This window comes from Dermacentor variabilis, chromosome 7 (genome assembly GCF_050947875.1).
Source record: "Dermacentor variabilis isolate Ectoservices chromosome 7, ASM5094787v1, whole genome shotgun sequence".
Classification (NCBI taxonomy): domain Eukaryota; kingdom Metazoa; phylum Arthropoda; class Arachnida; order Ixodida; family Ixodidae; genus Dermacentor; species Dermacentor variabilis.
Window position 1 is genome coordinate 148,678,101 of NC_134574.1, and position 18,568 is coordinate 148,696,668.

At 45.6% G+C, this 18,568-nt stretch overlaps 1 long non-coding RNA gene across 1 annotated transcript in view; it reads left to right on the forward strand.

Moving 5' to 3' along the window:
- The first annotated feature begins 9,738 nt into the window (after positions 1-9,738).
- Positions 9,739-18,568, forward strand: part of LOC142587207 (uncharacterized) — a 45,072-nt gene continuing 36,242 nt past the window's right edge. The window contains exons 1-2 of the long non-coding RNA XR_012829396.1: positions 9,739-10,018; positions 11,140-11,199. This is a non-coding gene — a long non-coding RNA (uncharacterized LOC142587207). The remainder of the gene's footprint in view (positions 10,019-11,139; positions 11,200-18,568) is intronic.

Here is an 18,568-nt window from a genome sequence, read left to right on the forward strand (position 1 = left end):
ATTACAATTTTGACTGTGCCACTTCTGCGTTATAGAATAAGAAGGACATCAGATTCTTTTCTTCGCGGTTGTGCTTAATAGTCTTTTTGTATATGCATGTTTAGAGTGGTCGCACTCATCATTTCATATGTCGGAACGCAGGATTAAAAAAAACGCATGCTATTGATTTGGCACACGTTTATTGCATCTGACATGGATGAAGGAAACCCAGGACAGGCCCGACCAGCACGAACGTATTGGAGAGAGTGTGGCGGAAGTCACGTGCTGTTTTTCGCAAGGTAGCACAGGGACGGGTACCCCAAATGTCAACGCTACCATAGCCACCACGCTCACGAAGCTTTCGCTGCTCCTCTCGGTCTCTGAAAAGTGAGATAAGATTTTTCCGCCGGTGTCTTTTTCGCAGCACATTTTGCTCGCGAAAACAGCTGACTGTGGAGTGTGCTGTATAAGCTTGAAAGTTTGGGTCTTTGAGGGTGAGTGTCAGCCAGCAACATATACACTCAAGCAATCACGGCGCGGTTCTTCGTCGTCTTCTTCAACGTACCACGGAAAAAAAACACAGGAGCGTGTCTGCTTCACTAAAACTGCCTCAGAAGTGCCATAGGCTTTGTTTTTGACGCGCATCGGCAGCACACAATTGCGCGGTTCGTAACAACGCAAGCTCAAACTTCGCGCCCATCTGCTCGAGCGAGCAGCAGAGCGGCTGATTCGATGCGCAACCTTTTTACAGTCGATAGCCTGAACGAGCCTTCCCATTTCTTTTTCTTCAGTTATCGCAGACTGGATGTTAAATCCTGCGCTTCACAAAGGTCAGCGGACTGCCTTATTCGGTCTGAATTTAACATTTAGCTACACGAAAGACAAAGAGGGCGGCCAACTAAACGTATTTATTGCTTTCCATGATCTTTTTAATTGCAGTAGTTTGAACTTAAGCTTGCCAAAACATTTAATGACGAGTCGACACTACTCTAACATCATTGCCAACATGGTCGCTAAAACACGATTGTGTTGGCTGATATTTGCTACATATTTGCCCCAATAAAGCAACAGATTGTTTTCTTATTCACAGCGTTTTCGTCCATCTCTAAATCTTAGTGTACTTAACTGCACTCTGTACTCACCGGCGTAACTTTCCCATGCCGCGTGACGACGCTATGCAGGCCGTCGGTGTACGGCGATATCCGGTTAAATGCGCTTTATTGAGGCTCGCATCTTTTTTTTTGTCTAGGGTAATAATTTCTAATAAAGCACTCAAGTAAAAACTTGAGGAGCTGACTATCTTGTCTCGATGTTCCTCCGTCGACTCAGGAAATTTTGCATCCGCGCCAGTTCTATTTACCGCTAGGACGCTTTCCTACGAAGGTGAAACACGGCAAGCGCAGAGACCGGTATAACACAAATTCAAAATTTTTTTCTTGCTTAAAACAAAAAGTATTTTGATAAAAGTCTCTCAGTTTGTAGACAATGAACATTTATAATAAATACGCTATTTAGCGCATTTTTACCCCGACCATCTCAATGCTAAATTTACGACTAAACATAGGCTAAAACTAACTTTTTTGCAACTTTGTCGCCAGCTGTACAGACCATTTCCCGTTATATTCGTTCAAAATAATTTTTCACTTACACTACAACTTCCTGGCAATTATTTACTGTGAAAGGTAACTTTTCGGTAAAAGTTATCTTTCTGCAAAAGGTTCCCAATTTGAACCAAATTTTGCATATTGAGTGCGGTATGAAAAACTCACGGAAACGTAAAGATCGATAATACCTTTTTTAATTGAAAGGACTATCTTCATTCTGAAGGAAAAATCATGTGCTCGCCTAATTTAAGAAGAGAAAATTTTTTGACAATGCGTTTTATGACTCATACTTTCGAGCTTTCTAAAAAAACTGCACATGTTCCTAGCGGTGCTGAAAAAAAATTTTTTTTCGCTACAATGTTTTACAGAAATACTTCTTCATTCAAATAGATAGTCCTCATTTTTTTCAAAGAAATCGCTGGTGGTCGAGCGCCAAGATTGGGACAGTTGCCGTGGAATGACCCAGATATAACAAGGCAGCTCAGTACACCCTTGAAAACGTTTCATAATGTTATGGAGATGTTTTCGGGCTATAACTGTGAGAGGCTGCGAGATCTTTGGCCTGAGGTGGCTAAGGTTGTCAAGATTGCTTTGACTATACCAGTTACGTCATGGACATCTGAGAGATCGTTTCATGCCTCCGTCGCGTCAAATCGCACCTGATGTCAACAATGGCACAAGCGCAGTTAAATAACATAGCAGTTCTCCATGGGCACAAAGAGTTCGCCCCAAAAGTAAATCTCTGTGACATCGCGGACGAGTTTATTCCGAGATCAACTGGTCATAGGAACCCGTTCTTAATTGTGCGGTAGTCTTTGCATAAGAGAACAGGGAAGTTCATCACAGTTTAATGTGCCCGCTTTATTCTAGCTGTCACATCTCCTGACCTTACGTTATCTCCTCCCATAAAACCTGCATTTGCCCTCTACGTTATTAGAACCTCGGCCCTTTGAGTTTTGTTCTTGTCTTTTAGTTTTCTATCGAGTCGGTATTTCGATGACATTTCTGAACGGCGGAGAGCTTATGACCTGTCTTCAGAGTTTATATTGTTAGCTAATTGTGGAAATCTCATTCTGCTTGGGCTAAAAGAAAGTAGCGGACACCATATAAACAAGCTCATGTAGCTACCCTCGTCGATGAAAAAAAATTACTAGGTGAACGAGCGTAGGTGTCTTAATGGTCTTTATAGACTTGCCACGACCGTTCTAACGTGTCATTAACCACGCGGAACCAGTGGTGATGCATAGGCGACCGAAAAATGGAGTAGGAAATAAGTTTTTTAGACACGAACATTTTAAAAGCTCTCTTTAATTTTTCGGATGGCTAGCTTATTCTGGAAATGTTTGTATTGTCCAGTGGTTCTTACAAACGAAGGGTTCGTAATGGGTTATTAATATTTGAACTGTTAACTTGTTGACGAAATTTTCCTATTGCCCACTGTTTTCTCACACTTTTTCAGTTTCCGTTTTCAATTATTTATTTAGCAGTATCTTGAAAACCAAGCTGTCATTCTTTTTAGCGTATTCGCTAGGCTTGAGAAACAAATAAAGCTGTTGTTTACATATATTACCTCCCCGCCTGTGTACATCTCTTGCCAAGGAGCATGCAAGAAGGGTGGGGGGAGGGCGAAAAAAGAAATGGTAGGCGACTCTAATCTTTGACTTAGGCGTCTCTTAGGGGCACTCGCACCTCGGCGTTGGTGCTCTTTAGGTAAACTGTAGGCGAACGCAACGCACGAACGGAATTCGGAGGCAGCAGTTTTTCATTGATTGATTAGTCGGTGAAATATCAGCCCACCTTCTTGTGTGTGACGTCATCACTTCCATTTTCTACTTCCGGGTTTCCACGTATTTCGACAAACTCGTGCTCACGTGGCGGGTCTCAAAATGTATACCATTCAGCGCTTTGGTTTGTGGTAATCTAATTCTAATTATTCCAGAAACTTCGTTAACTGACCTTGTAATAAATTGCTGCTCTAATATTAGATCTCTAATGGAACCCATGAATTTTTTTACTATATTTTTTTGCTGTTCTTCCGATTTATTTTGAATTTCGTTCCTGGTCGTTTCATTGATTTTGACTTTATTTTAATTATTCCAGACATTACAGTAACTGAACTTGTAACTAAACGTATGCTCTGATATCATGTCTTTAATGAAACCTATGAATTTGGTTCTGTACTATGTCTTCTGTTTTTTTCTGCTTTATTTTGAATTTCCTACCCGGTCGTCTCAGGAGGTGAACCGGAAGTGCTGCGAAAGAAACGAGAGTGTCACTCGGTGCTCGTGCCACTAAAAGAGAGCGTGCGAATTGCAATGTGTACATTACATGTACACAGACACGTGTACATTGCGAGCAATGTACACCTGTCTTACTGTGTTTTTAGGTGTATAAATACACCTGCGTGAACTGGAAATAAATCTGTTGTTGAAAGTTAACGCTGTATGTTTGTCTAATTTGCCTTTCCATGTCCCTCTCCTTCTGCCTGGGCTACAAGAAAGTAGAAGGTGCCGTATACCGGGTGTCCAAGGTAAATTAGACCAATATTTAAGAAAAAAAGCCCGAGAGCTCTAGACAAATTGCATATACGGACGGCATAGTAGCCGTTGTCGTGTGTTCTTAGAGGGAGTATATTCTTCATCGCGAAGTATTAATTAATTAATTGCTTTTAATTACTTATATTTTATTACTGCTTGAATCGCAAACATATCAATTACACAGTTGTAGGGTTCCTCAAGTAACCTCCGAATCAAGGATTTGTTTCGCGCTCAGCTTTGCCTCGTTGGTTTTTCCGAAAAACAAAAACAAGCACGCGAAAAATCCAAAATAGGAAATAGATACGCTCTCGCGCACCTCTACTGAAGCGCTCCCAAGCGAATAGCCGCGGATACCCGGCTTTACTAACAGCGGCAGCTCGATACAGGGCTTCACGCTATGTGATGGTCGTGGCATCATCATGAGAACATGCCGCTGACGCATTGATAAGCGTAGTGGAGCCGTATGGGGGAGGGGGGAGGGGCAGGTTCCGTAGCCGGGAAACCGTGACGGCATACTTAGGACTGTAATTTTGCGCACTCATCTTGTTCTGGCTGGCCCGGAACGTGTGTTCCTTTTGTTCCTTTTAGCAATAGGGAAAAACCTTGCGCAGGCTGCGTCCATCTAATGCGTTTCGCGGATCTGTACGGCCAGCATATGCTGTTGTCCATTACGTAAATCATTTTTGCTCAACGTGTCAGTGCGTAGATAATAACGGGAGATCTCAACGGTACCGCGCCAGTGGCCTGCTCTGCAAGAAGAAAGTCATGTCCTTCACGAATGAACAGAAGGCTAAAAGGATGCTGGCTATAGGGACTTGCACGGCGACAAGATGATGATGAAAACGTTTCATTGATAAGAAAAGGGGAGGGGAGTTAGGAGAAGGGTGGTTTGATTCTTATTCCGGAATTCCGTTGGCTAAGGCAGCCGCCCTGGCTCTTTCCATGAGGGCTTGCTGGTCCTCGAGGGTTGAGCTGGACAGGGCTGCCTCCCATCCTTCCCACGTTGGCTGTTGTATAGTGTTTAAGGAACTATTAGACTGGAAGGCCCGTACAATATGGTACAACTCTGCTTTCTGCACGCAGAATTTACAATCATCTGAAAAGGATTGTGGCTCTATAGCATGTAGAGAGAAGAGGAAAGCAGCCATGCTATTCTGGATGTGGCATCGTGGAGGACGCCCTAGTCCGTCAAGAATACTTAGAACGTACGAAGACCTTTGCGAGACGGGTAGCTCCACAAGAAAGCGACACAAGGCTGCTACGGTAGTTCAAGAAGCGAAAACGGATGTTTTGGCATTCTTTGCTGCCAACCCTGACTGTAGTGTGCGCGACGCCAGTGTGGAGGCAGAGACCTCAGGACCACCAGTGTGGAGGATAAAAAAAAACGGTTATATGCACCCGTACCACGTACCTCTTCATCAAAAACTTGAAGACCGAGATTTTGAAAACAGACTTAACTAATTGTATTTTCACGAAATGTGAAGAAGAACCGGACTTTCTCACTCGCTTGCTTTGGACGGATCAGGCAAATTTTTCCAGAAACTCACAAGTTAATCTTCACAACACGCACTACTGGGGTGATAGGAATCCACACTGGCTGGCACAGACACGACACCAATACTAGTAGTGATTTGACGTGTGGTGCAGTTCTTTAACACCACACTAACGACGCAACGTTACGTCAACGACATCCTCGAGGGCCCCATGAAAGACATCTGTTACAAGGTTCCACTTGCGAACATTCAGAAAATCCGGTTTCGACACGATGGTGCTCCTGCGCATAATAGTGGTCAGTCTCAAGCGTGGCTCGACAAGCCTTTTCCTGGACAGTGGATTCGCCAGCACGAACCTGTTCCCTGGCCTGCAAGGTCGCCGGACACGAAAACGCTAGACTTCTTGTGGGGCTACGTGAAAGATCGCGTGTATAGCATCGAAACTACCACACCGGACGCCCTAAAGGCCTTAATAAGCAGATTCCGCCCCTAGATTCCAACGTCGTTGGTGAAAGCGTCAAGAGCATAAGTGTTGAAAAGAAGCAAGTACTATATTGCTTCAGACGGGAACTTGTTTGAGCACGTGCTATAAGTGGCTATAGAAGATAACCGCTCAAAACTGGTGTAAAACATGACCGTTTAACGCACCTCATGATGTCACCCTATCTTACATAAAGAAAGCTTGCGACAAAGATGGAAATAGTTAAAAAACTGCTTTGTTTTTTTTTTCTTTTCCGGAGTTCGAGACAGAAAGGATAAATGGCTGGACCAGTTGCACCTGTTCATGCTTCTTTGTGGGCGGCTGAGACGCTTTACGTGCTTTTGGTTTATTTTATTCATTTATTTAGTTATTTGTTTATTTATTATTTATTTATTTATTTATTTAAACACTCTCAATGGCATTGCGGCGTTACAGAGAGACGTGGTGTTACATTTTCAGAATGGCACTCTTGAAGCATGCTCAGGATTGCTAGCGATGAAGGCAGGGAGGTGATTCCGTTCGGGGGATGTCGCCGGCACGTAGGAATGGAAGTACATGTTGGTCTGGCAGAACTGCACTTGAACTTTGATGTTATGGTCGACGCGGGATGAAAAACAAAAAATGTTATTTAAGTAAACTCTTGAGGAGCTTCTTTTCTGTCCTTCCGAGAGCTGCGTTCTTGTCTTTTTTTGGTGCTCTTTCGCGCACTGTTTCTGTTTAAACCTCGGTTGAACTTATTTTGTACCTTTCTTTAACGCGAAGGTTAAAGCTGTCGCGAGTGCCCCATGTTCAAGCACAACATTCTTGCGTCCCCAGATGCTTACGCTTATCCCGACACGCTAGTTAGTTCACGAAACCTCTCGTGCCATTCTGCATGACGAAGCTTTGTACGATGCGGCGATAAACGAATATAGCCGTATGTGTTTGAAAGGCTGCTTTGAGGCTTCTGCGTAGCGGCGCGCGAGCTCACGTCTATATTTTATTTCGAGTATTTCGCGTGCTCTTCTTTTGTCTTGGAAAAAAACAACCAGGCCTACTTCAGCACGAAATAAATGCTCGATTCGGGGGTTATATAAAGTGCCATACAACATTGTAATTGATATGATTGCGATTCAAACAATAATATAGAGTTCACTAATTAAGAGCAGTTAATTAATTCATACTTCGTGATGAGAAAAACCATTGGCTGTAAGTACACACGACTGCCGCAACTATGCAGTCGGTACGATTTCTCTAGAACTCTTGGTTTTTTTTAAAATCTTGGTCAAACTTTACTGGTACACCCGTAGTACATGCTGATGTAGCTACTACCTCCGCCGATGAAAGTGTTCAAAGAAAAAAAAAACTCCATTCAGTGAACCAGAGTATGTGCCTTAATGGTCTTCATAGACTTGCCACGGCCATTCTAACGTGCCATTAACCACGCAGAACCAGTGGCGATCTCTAGGCGACCGAAAAAGAAAACAAGTGAAGGGAAAAATAAGTAAAGAAAGAAAAACAAGCAATAGGAAGTAACAACACATTCGATTGAGAATGTCAAAGTAATTTAGCGAATGTTTAGTGAGCGCACATCCTATTTTGCCTGCATCCTCTTTAGCGTATGCTAAAGTGACCGCCAACCTTTTGATGATCATTTTTTTTATCCCGGCCGCGACAGCCGTATTTCTATGGGGCCGGCTTGCCATGACCGTTGCACGTCTGTACAAGCAGCCCTTGAACAGTAACAACTTCAACGCTCCATGCCCTGACGCGCGCCACGAGAAATGAGATAGCTGGTGTTCAGAAGTTCCTTGTCTTCTATGAGTCAAGGACACTTCTTTCTTCCTTTTTATTGACGGCTTGGAAGGTGATCCCTCATGTCCGCTAAAGACAGCAGCTTCGCAAAAAGCTAGCGTCATGGCTACCTTTTTCCGCAGCCGATGAGAATAAGCTCGGCGTGCAATGACACAGACGAGCAGTCGCCGATCCTGTGCCGGCCATCATGGATCACCTCGCGCGCCACCTATATTCCGTGTACACTGCGCACAAGGGCACCTACGAGACCCACGGAGCACAAACGCGTGATCGTCGCCCATATACACGCTTCTTATGGCGCCAACTGTCATATTTTCGAGAATATGTGGCCTCATTTTGAATCGGTGGAACCATTTTTCCTCGTAGCGTAGCAAAAAAACACGACAAAACGTGGCGATGTCTGGCTACGGCAGCTGGAGCTTGGACTGAAGTGAAAGAGGTGTACTGCTAAGATGCACGCCTAAACTAACAAATACGGCCATGCTTCGAACACAACTTTCAATACTTAGCCAAATGAGAATTATAAATTATTCAGTTCTGCGCCCAAGGATTTACGAGATCCGTGCCGCAGCACTCCTAACCACGCTAACGTCAATGGAGCAATCACACGCACTTTTGAAAAGACATGTACTTTTAGCAGGGACCGCAGTTTCTACATCTGTTAGCAAACTTTTGTGGGTAATTTGCGTAGAGTTGTAGAGGAAAGGTACCTGAACAAGGCTGAGATCTCAAAAAAAAAAAGGAAAAAGTGTCGTGAAGGCAATTGAACGCCTTTAAGCAACATGTCAGAACGTCGTCCGTAATCCACAGTATTGTGGTGTAGCAGTGGTAGCGTTTCTACCTCACACACGTCAACTGTGAGTTCGACACCAATTGTTAACATTTCTTTATTTTTTTTAGGTTGAGTACCAGAAACGTAATAAATATCCTATTTCACTACATTCTTTCGAACTATATCGTGATGAAACTTAAGGCTGCAGTACCAGCTGAGCATTGGAGGTGGCAGCGCTTGTTTTTTACCGCTGAAGCCTGCAAAGAAACCTTACGAGCGTAATATAGACAGAATCTTAACGTATGTATAATTTATTTACGTGTTAAAGGCTCTTATGACACTAAAATAACACTGAAAGCAGCTACTTAATTGGTAGTTTGTATATTTATGTACTCTTGCAGCAACGCGGCGAATCGGGCCCCCGGAGGCGGCCGCCTCTTTTTCGCTTCATCTAGCGCAAGCCAGCGAGGACAGCGCATGGCGACACCGCACGATCGTTATGCGTCGTGAGAGCTAATTCGCGCCATGAATCTTTATTTTAATCTGCACTGTTCATGGCGCCTGGCCGTCAATGCATCGGTGGGATGCTGCAAATGGGAAGGAGGGCAGGCGCACCCCCTCCCCCCTATTCACACCTAGATACATCAGTAGTTAATACACCTTACAGGTATCTGGTCTATCTGTACTATGAGTTAACAGTTAATTACTGTGTGCACTCTAAAGTAGCTGGATGTGCCCTTGAGGGAATGCACAGCCAGGTAACATAAGGAGCACACCCAGGCAACACCCTGCCGTAAACACGAAGGGTACATCCTACAGGATCCTACCAAAGGATGAGTAAAACTGCGGTACCACACAAAGCACGTTTCCTGAAGTTCACATAAAGGACAAGGAACCATAAAGGTCACAAATGGCACAAGGAGCATACATACATGAATCATAAAAGTCATTACCACTTTCATAAGACATGTTTAAATATTTTATTTACTTGTATTTCGCCTTGCGGGGTAGTCAGACATATCGAATAACTACCATGCCTTTTCTATTAAGCAGATTGACGTACATACGAGCATGCAAACTACGAGTTAGTCAGAAGCTGCAAAGGTAGTCTCGATTAGTATGCATACCGGCGCGCCTCGTTTATAAGGTTGTTGAAGTGAGCGCGGAGAGGTCAATAAGTTTTCGAACTCTGTCTCATGCACGAGCATTCCTTTAATGCTCAATTATTTGAATGACCTTATTTCGCATTCCATTTTGATATTTGGAATAATTACACTGTCCTGCCTTTTTAAGCAGGTCTGGCGGCGTAAACGAACATGCCAGCTACGAGTTTACAAGAAGCTGCACAGGCACTTTCGGTAAGTATGCATGCATGCATGCAGGCGCACTCTTTTCTTCCTTCATTCAGAAGGGTGCACTTCGCTCATTTTTGTTTTCTGAATAAGAACGTTGTCTTCCACTTTATGGAAACGTGAAGGTGCGCTATGCAGACATCAGTCAGGTTGTACCGAGCCACTTATTCAGCTGTTGGAAGGTAATCTGTACGTTGTAAAAGTCGAACCGACGCAGCGTTGCTTGACCAGAACGTGTCTTCTCCCCCACTCCCACCATTTAATGTTGCAGCTAGAGGTAAAAAGTGACCGACCCAAGGTACGCCAATGTTCGTTTTTGCATTTCTTTGGCGCTGTCGTTGGCGCAGCCTTCGTCGTGTTCCTGTCACGGTATCTGCGTGAGAGACGTGCAGTGAGTTTGGATACCATACGCGGATGCAACGGGGACACACCCTCGTGCTCCGTTCATTCAACTCTGCCGTGCAGTCAGGACAGCGTTCGGCCTCCCGCTGCTGACATGCGCCGTTGTGCGCAGGATCTACCGAACAGCTGTGTGTACATCACTGGGGTGTATGGAGTGGTCGGAGCGGAGCGGACAGTAAGGCAACGCTAGAAAAAATGCTGGCTGTTTTCCTTCGGTCTCATCTCGGGCAGCAGTGTGGTGCGATGCCTAAATGCAAGTGGCAGCGCTTCTCTTCAAGCCAGCGTTCTTAGACGCGTAACAGCTGCACTGTTTGTGCTGCGTAGTCACAGTTGCCTCCCGTGCTGTGTCGCGCCAACATGCAGCCCCTGCGAGGAAACACCGTCTGAGCCGCTTCAGCGCAACGCTAAACCCTGCTATCACTTTCAATGCATCGTCCTTTGGTCGAAATTATCCAATATTTATAATTACTTTCTTAATTGATTATTAATAAACAAGAACAGGCGTTTTCGTCAACACCAATAAATATTTCCTTTAATCCAAGTCCCACAGCGCACGGGATACGCATTTCTTTAATTCGCGTTTCTCACAGCATGAAGCACTATAATATTTGGCGCACATGTTCAAGACAGTTAAATAATATCCCGTGTATTAAGGTGAGCTGTACATTTGTTCGAGGTTTATGAAACGGGTCAATGAGCACTGTTCTACTGACGTATTTTTTCAGACATGAACACGCTTACAGCTGTCTTATTGGTGGGCTTTGCCGCTCTCGCAAGTACACTGCGTAAGTACATGCCTAATTTTAACTCTTCACTGAAGGATATTAGTGTTCTGACGTGGATTGTTAGTGCTAAGGAGAAGTTATGCAACGCCATACAGCTCTACTTTTACTGCGAATGCAGATAAAATACCCGCAATTGGGTTTATCTTGGTAATCCACTCCGTTGATTCCGCTAAGCTGATGACAACCGTTGTCGTCATAGACGGCACAAAAATAGTTTTTTGTCGTCGTCAGGCCACCTTGCCGTTCCCAGCTTCACGATATGCGCAGAGCGAAGGAGAAGACATATCCGCAACCGTCACCACTGGTATTTCAAGCCTAGTTACAAGAGTAAAGGGAATTTAATGGTCGGGCGGGCTAACTACGGCTCCATCAAGTAGCAGTGTTCGGAGAGCGGCGGCATCTATGCATGCATTTTGGTGGCCTGAGAGAGTGAGAGAGGCGAGGGAAGGCAGGGAGGTTAATGAGACGAACGTCTGGTTGTCTACTCTGTGCGAGAAAGAAGGGATGAGGGATAAAAAAAAAAGAAGCCCAGAGGAAAGCGAAAGTCGACTCACAAAGGGTGTCTATATATAAGGGTCTTTCCAATTCTGTTGATTTGTGAAAAGTCACTAAAGCATGCGTAGCGTTCTGGGTTGATGATGGATGAGGCGCTTCGAAGAGATTGACCTTGGACGTCCAAGAGGGTTTAGTGGTAGAGGAGATGCTCAATGGTCTCCTCACTGTTACAGTGGTTGAATATAGAGGAGTCGGCCATTCGAATGAGGTAGGAGCATAAATTTATTGAAAACTGACACCCAGTCGTAGGCAGCCCCGCAGTGTAATGCTACACAGGGAGAGGCTTGGTGTTATTGTAGCTGCTATGATAAATCAAGCCTGCACAAACGACGGCTAAAATACTCCGGAGTCGTTTAAAGAGACAACATGACGGCACGAACACTTTGTTGAAGTTCCCTGGTTCTTTGAGTTCTTGATTTCAATGTGAGCATATTGTGTGCGTTATCATGGGCTGATCTAGCAGCGTCAACAGCAGTGTCCTTGCCGAAAATGCCACAATGACCAGGGAGCCACCAAAATATTATCATGTCCATTTCCAACAGTGCGATTGTAGATTTATGTTATTTTTAAAGTCACTTTTTCAAAGTTACCATGCCGCAGTGGAGCCTGCAGAATTTGAGGGCTGCTTGACGATCGCTGAACGTTCCCCATTCGCATGCTAATTCCAGTTCAATATATGCATTAGTGACATGAACTGAGGGAGGTTGATCAGAAAAAGTTTGGCCCAAGCAAGCAGTACTCCATGCAGGGGCGTCTGCGTCAGTAGGCGCTTGGTGTGTGGCGACGCCACGTACCCGAGCACATGAGAGTTGGACCGTGCCTTGTCTAACCGTACGCGGCTTAGACGAGTCCGGGCAAAAAGGGGGATCCTGGAGGTTGAGTTAATGCCGGGTGTTTGGACCTTTACGGCCCCTAGGCGCCACCAACACATCTCTTCGGCCTCGGCTTCAAGCAGAGGGCACCCCCAGACTGACTCAACGGTGCAAATCGGTAATTGCCTTTTCCCGTCTCTCTGTCCCCCAACCTTCGCCTTTCTCTCACTTTACACCTCTCCTGGCTTCCCCTTCTAATTTTTCCAGGCGGCAAGGGTTAGCCTTGCGTACGATAGCCAGTCTTGGTTATAACAGATTTGGTTATAGTGGCTACGTAGAGCTGGCGTTGGCCAGCTGTACCCAGCAGTACGCAGCTGTACGCAACTTGTTTAAACACAAATCCTGCCACGTCTCCTTGTTGCGCTCGATCGTGGGCGGCTGGCATCACTGCCGAAAATTGCATGTTACTTACGGCAAGCTCTTTCCCCTACTTCCTGATCGCGCTCAGAAAAGAGGGCGCACTGATGAAGTGTTCGTTTTTTGGACGGCACGAAGAAAACTTTCCGAGACATCACGTAATACATTCAGAGAAACCAGAAAAGACACTGAGAATGATCTCACTTTTCGTAGTTGCCAAGTCACTGAAGTTCTTGGCACAGGCCATGGACTATCAAAGATGCATGACGAGCAGTGATATCGTTCTGTAGCTTTGTGAAAAGAAGCAACATGAAAACTTACTTGAGCTAGTGTCATTCGGAGACATACCGGTGACAGTGACCCCACACCGCACCATGAATACAATTCGAGGCGTCGTTTCCGATAGCTATTTGATGAAGTTGACCGAAGCTGAACTTCTAGAAGGATGGAACGATCAGAAGGTGAATAATGTCAAGCGAAATAAAATGAGGCGAGACGGTAAAGAGGTCAATACCAAGCACTTAATACTTACATTTAGCTCAAGTATCCTACCTCACACTATCGAGGCACGATATGTGCAGATTCGCATCAGAATGTATGTCCCAAATCCGCTGCGATGTTTGAAATGCCACCGATTTGGCCACAGTTCACAGAATTGCCGAGGCCGACAAACCTCTGGCAAATGCAGTGCTCGTGAGCATCCATCAAGATCCTCATGAAATACTCCACACTGTGTCAAGTGCGATGGGGAGCTCGCCTCCTAGTCGCCGTCCTACCCATCGTGGAAGACAGAAAAGGAAATTGGAACTATCAAAGTCAAAGAGAATATTTCATTTAGAGAGACACGAAGGTGGGTGCCATACCTGCCTAAGAGGAGCTTTGGCGGAGTGGCATGCCAGGGGGCAGCATCAAAGCGGTTTCCGGTGACTGTCCAGCCCACATGCAGTGAGCAGGCAATCGCACCCTCCGCCCCTTTGGCAGGTGCAGCTAGCGCAGCTCTGCCGCCCCAGCTCAAGGCACCATCCACCTCCGGTATGGTGGCTTCAAAGGTCTTATCTCCCGAGACGAGGCCTTCACGTGAGACACAGCGCTCGCAAGAGTGCGTGTCCGGCGCCTCGCAAGGGGCGATGGACAAACAACCAGCCAGAGGGCACCGCCAGCGCCTAAGGAGCGGCGATATTCTCGCGATCGCTCCAAAAAGACAAACCTCGCGTCTCGGCGCGTACAAAAGGCCTGTTAGTTAATCTTCGTCTCCTAAACACACAGCACAGCACTAAACACATTTTTCATAACGGAGACATATAGACTACAATGGAATGTTGGTGAACTTCATAACCCCGACGATATCAGAGAGCTCCTGCACAAACATAATTCAAAGTTATTGAGTGCTCAGGAGGCACATCTTAAATCTACACAATTTTCACCCGCTACACTATTTTCCGGAAAGACCGAGACGACGTTGCTGCGTCGTCCGGTGGTGTAGCAATAGTTGCTGACAAGATTGTAGCTTGTCAACATGTGGCCCTGCAGACGCCCCTTGATACAGTGTCAGTTCGTAAAGTTCTTTTCAGTGAATTGGTAACTGTATGCTCCATTTATATACACTCGAATCATCACCTCAAAAAAAAAAACGGAGCTTTATAATCTTCTTGATCAGCTTCCCGAGCCTTACATAACGATGTGGGCTCACAACGTTCACAACACGATGTGGTGCGACTTACGATGTGACGCGAGATGTCGATTCATAGAAAACTTAGTAAACACAGGTACATGCCTGCTCCATAAAATCGAACCAACTTATTATCATATGTTTCACAATTCTCATTCTTCTATAGGCCTCCCTATTGGCTCGGGAGCTTTTATCGCTTAGTTAGAGTGGAGTGTTATGAAATATTCCTACGGAAGTGACTATTTTCTTAATCTTCTAAACTTAGTTCAGCAATATGAATGTCCTCATGCGCTTCTTCTGCCGACTGGGATCATTTTAAGGAATCGACCTACCCATGACGACATTTTATCACCGATTTTAGCATTGACGACGTGGTAGCGTATTTTGCAGCTTTTATTATCGAGGGGAGTACGGTAGCTCGATTGAAAGATGGGACAAAAGAAGAGACAGAGGGACACACAGGTCTTCTTTTGTCCCGTCTTTTAATCGCGCTACCATACTCCCCTTGAAGATGCATTACCAACAAGCCCACATTGCAACCCTTGTGAACTTCATTATCGAGGCAGCAAATAACGTCATTCCACAAAGCGGCAGCTCATCCAAAAGACGAGTTCCGAGGTGGAATGAAAAGTGCAAGGAGGCGCGGAAAAAACAAAATAAAGCGTGGGGCATACTTCGCCAATCCCCAACTGCCGAAAATTTGATAGAAATTAAAACAGTAAATCACAGGAAACGCGAACGCGACGGCAAGCTTAGAAGGCAAGCTGGCAGAGGTTCTTGTCCGGCATAACCTCGTACACACAGGAGACGAAACTATGGAACGGGCTAAGGAGGCTTAAGGGACAACAAATACATCCATTGCAAGGAGATTTTAAGAAAAAAGGCAGGTGAAAATATTGCATAAATTGTAGCGCAGTAACAGTCTCTCAGGAGAGGACAATTGCCACTGGTTGATAAAGAAGGAAACAGCTGGAAGACCAGGCCGGCACTCTCGGTGAACACTTCGAGCTCCACTCACTATTCGGAGAACTTTCTGAAATATAAAAGCAATAGAAGAACTTAAGCCACTGAATGCAAGTGTGTAGTTAAAAAAACCGAGCAGCAACTTTCGCAGTGCATTAGCATTTGCTATACAAATTGCAGGTATAGTTTCAAATATTTCGTTTATTTACATTGGAAATTGTATAATATCTTTGCGTTTTGTGGTTTTGACGGCACACTGTATTTTGACGCCATCGAAGAAATAATCAATGTTGCTAAAATTCGCGAGGTTATAATATTCTATCTGCGTGTGAGAGAGATGTACACACTATTTATCGGACATGGGAAATTCTTGTCCGACGATATGCCTATTATGGTATTCCAGACGATTAAAGTGATACAAAAGAATGAAAGTCACAGTTTCGCCAGAAAGGCGAAGTATCGATTGCGATAGAAAATTTATGGACAACTATACGAAGAAAAGATAGTAGTTTTATCGCTCGTATAAACTTCTAAACACTCGCATACTAACTAAATTAACCAGCATGGTGTAATGCGAGCACAAGGAAACAGGAACACATCTCACTCGGTGACCGCGCTCATTCGCTCTCAGAATACTGGCGCGAGGAAGCGTGGCAGCAGCAGCGAGTGAATTGACCTTCGTGCTGCATTTCGCTTCAACGCGAACTAAGCGGCTAGAATACAGCGCACACGAAGCTACCAGCCCTCCGCGTACTTTGTCGAAATTGCAGACGCTTGCAAGATAGTGCCCACGCGACCACGCTGAGTCCCGCCATATGCCGTCGCCGCTGGAGTAGAACACCCCCCGTTGCCTTGCGCACGATGGAAGAGGGCGCTCTCACTCCCGGCTTTTTCCCTTTGCGCGCTCGTATTTGAGCAACCATGGTCGGCTCACCCTCACACGATTTCACTCGCACACACAGCATACGGCGTGCGGTGACAATGTTATCACAGTTGGACTTTATGCGGAACATCAGGGCGACGGCGACGGCGACGATGGCTGCAGAAATGCGCCTGAAGTGTCCAGATAATTGCTATCGCAACAGATGCCGCTCACTGTGGAAATCGGTATGCGTGGAGCTTTTATGACTCAGCAAGGCAAAATGACAGATTACCACAGATGCATGCAGATCAGAGAAAAACGCGTCCCTCAGCCACTATGGGGGACCTTGTACAGCAGCATAACTGGTTTAGGTACTTGGTGCTGAAAAATCAAACTGAGCGGCTTCGCGCGGTGATATATTCGAAACTGCTCGTCTTGGTCGGAGAAGCGATCCACAGGAAAAGTAAAGACCATCGCGCTGAAAGCGAGCAAGCAGCATTCAGCAGGCATCGACACCTGCAGACGTTACGACGTTGTGGTCATCCGCTACATGCGTTGCATCTCTCAGCGCTTAAAGAAATTGAGGCTGCGACCAGATGCTGCTGCTTTAAATATTTTTTTTAGCCAGGGAACTACTATGGACATCGGTCCTCATATTTTTCTGTTTGGCGGGGTTGTCAGGATTATTTAAAATACTGGAGCTGCGCTTTTCTGAAAAAGTTCGAGATGCTTTCCAGTATTTCTTTTCTCGTCAGCGGCCATCCGGTCGGGTAAATCCACTCACGGAAAGAATTTTGTCTTTCCTCGATAGGGAGGCCTTCGATTACGCAGTGCCCACCAAGGCCCGAGCACTGCCATATAAGAGGCTCCAGGTTTGCCGCTTGTGGACCACGCACCAGGAACATGGCTCGTGCTGATGTGCTCATGATTGTGTTTGTCGAGTGTTTGTGTGCGACGTTCATCAAGCTTTGCCGTCGTTGGCTGTCATAGGAATGGATCTTCATGTCCCTGCTGTTATGCTTGCCGTTTAACTATAGTCGAAAAGTGATCGCCTTACTGTATTTATGGCTGTGCTGGTCCTGATTCTCCGCAAAACGGACCATTGCTGCTCATCCATAGCAAGTGGACAGTGAGTTGTCTTCAATGGAGATCACATTTGTGAGCACTGCTTTCCGTTCAACCTCTTCGCGGAGAGCTGATTTTTCGAAGTCGGATTCTTCTTGTTCATCGCACTAATCTCCTCTTCGAATATTGATGCTGATTGGAGGGAAACGGCACGGTAGTGAGAGAGAGAGACGGGAAGAAGGAAAGGCAGGGAGGTTAACCAGACTCAGTCCAGTTTGCTACCAGTCTAGAAGATACTCCCGTGCGGTCTTCTAGGCTTCCACGTTACTGGGTATACCAGCGTGCCCGCGCACCCAATGGACCTGGACTTGTCTTCCTTTCTGCAAGATGACTCTAGCTTAGGCACGTATTCGTCTGATCGTCGGGCTTCGCGCCCGGAATATAAGACATGGACTGACTGCTTCCTGCGAATGTGAGTGTAATTTAATTAACTGCGTGCTTTGGAGGTGCTGCACCCTTTCGGTTTATGACCAGAATATGGCTCTAAATTCCGCCTCTCTGAGAGCGCATCGACTATGAAGGTATCTGCGTTATCGCGTTTGCGTATTTGAGCAATGACACGCAGTGGTAGATCGGCCGTCTCTAATTTGAGCATCGTCAGTGTAGATGCAAACTATTTTAGTGCCTACAAGGGTGTAACAGATCCATTAGGCTTGTTGCAGTACTTCTTGCTGGGTGCATATTTATTAGAAGGAACTCTGAAGGTAACCTTGTCCCGTTCCTTTGTCTCTGTGTTAATTTGCGTTCCTCTTCTAGTATTTAGGTCTGTTGCTGCAGCTTGACAGTGACGCGTGTTACAGCTAAGCTGTATATAACTAGGATCCCGCGATTTCTCCGTCTCCGTCGAGAGAATAATAAACCAGCCAAAGCAGACGGCGCGTGCTACGCTACGTGAGCCGCTGGGTTTCCTGCAGCACCAACAGATGGCGCTCGCATCCACTCCCACGGTGGTGCCGGCCATGCGAG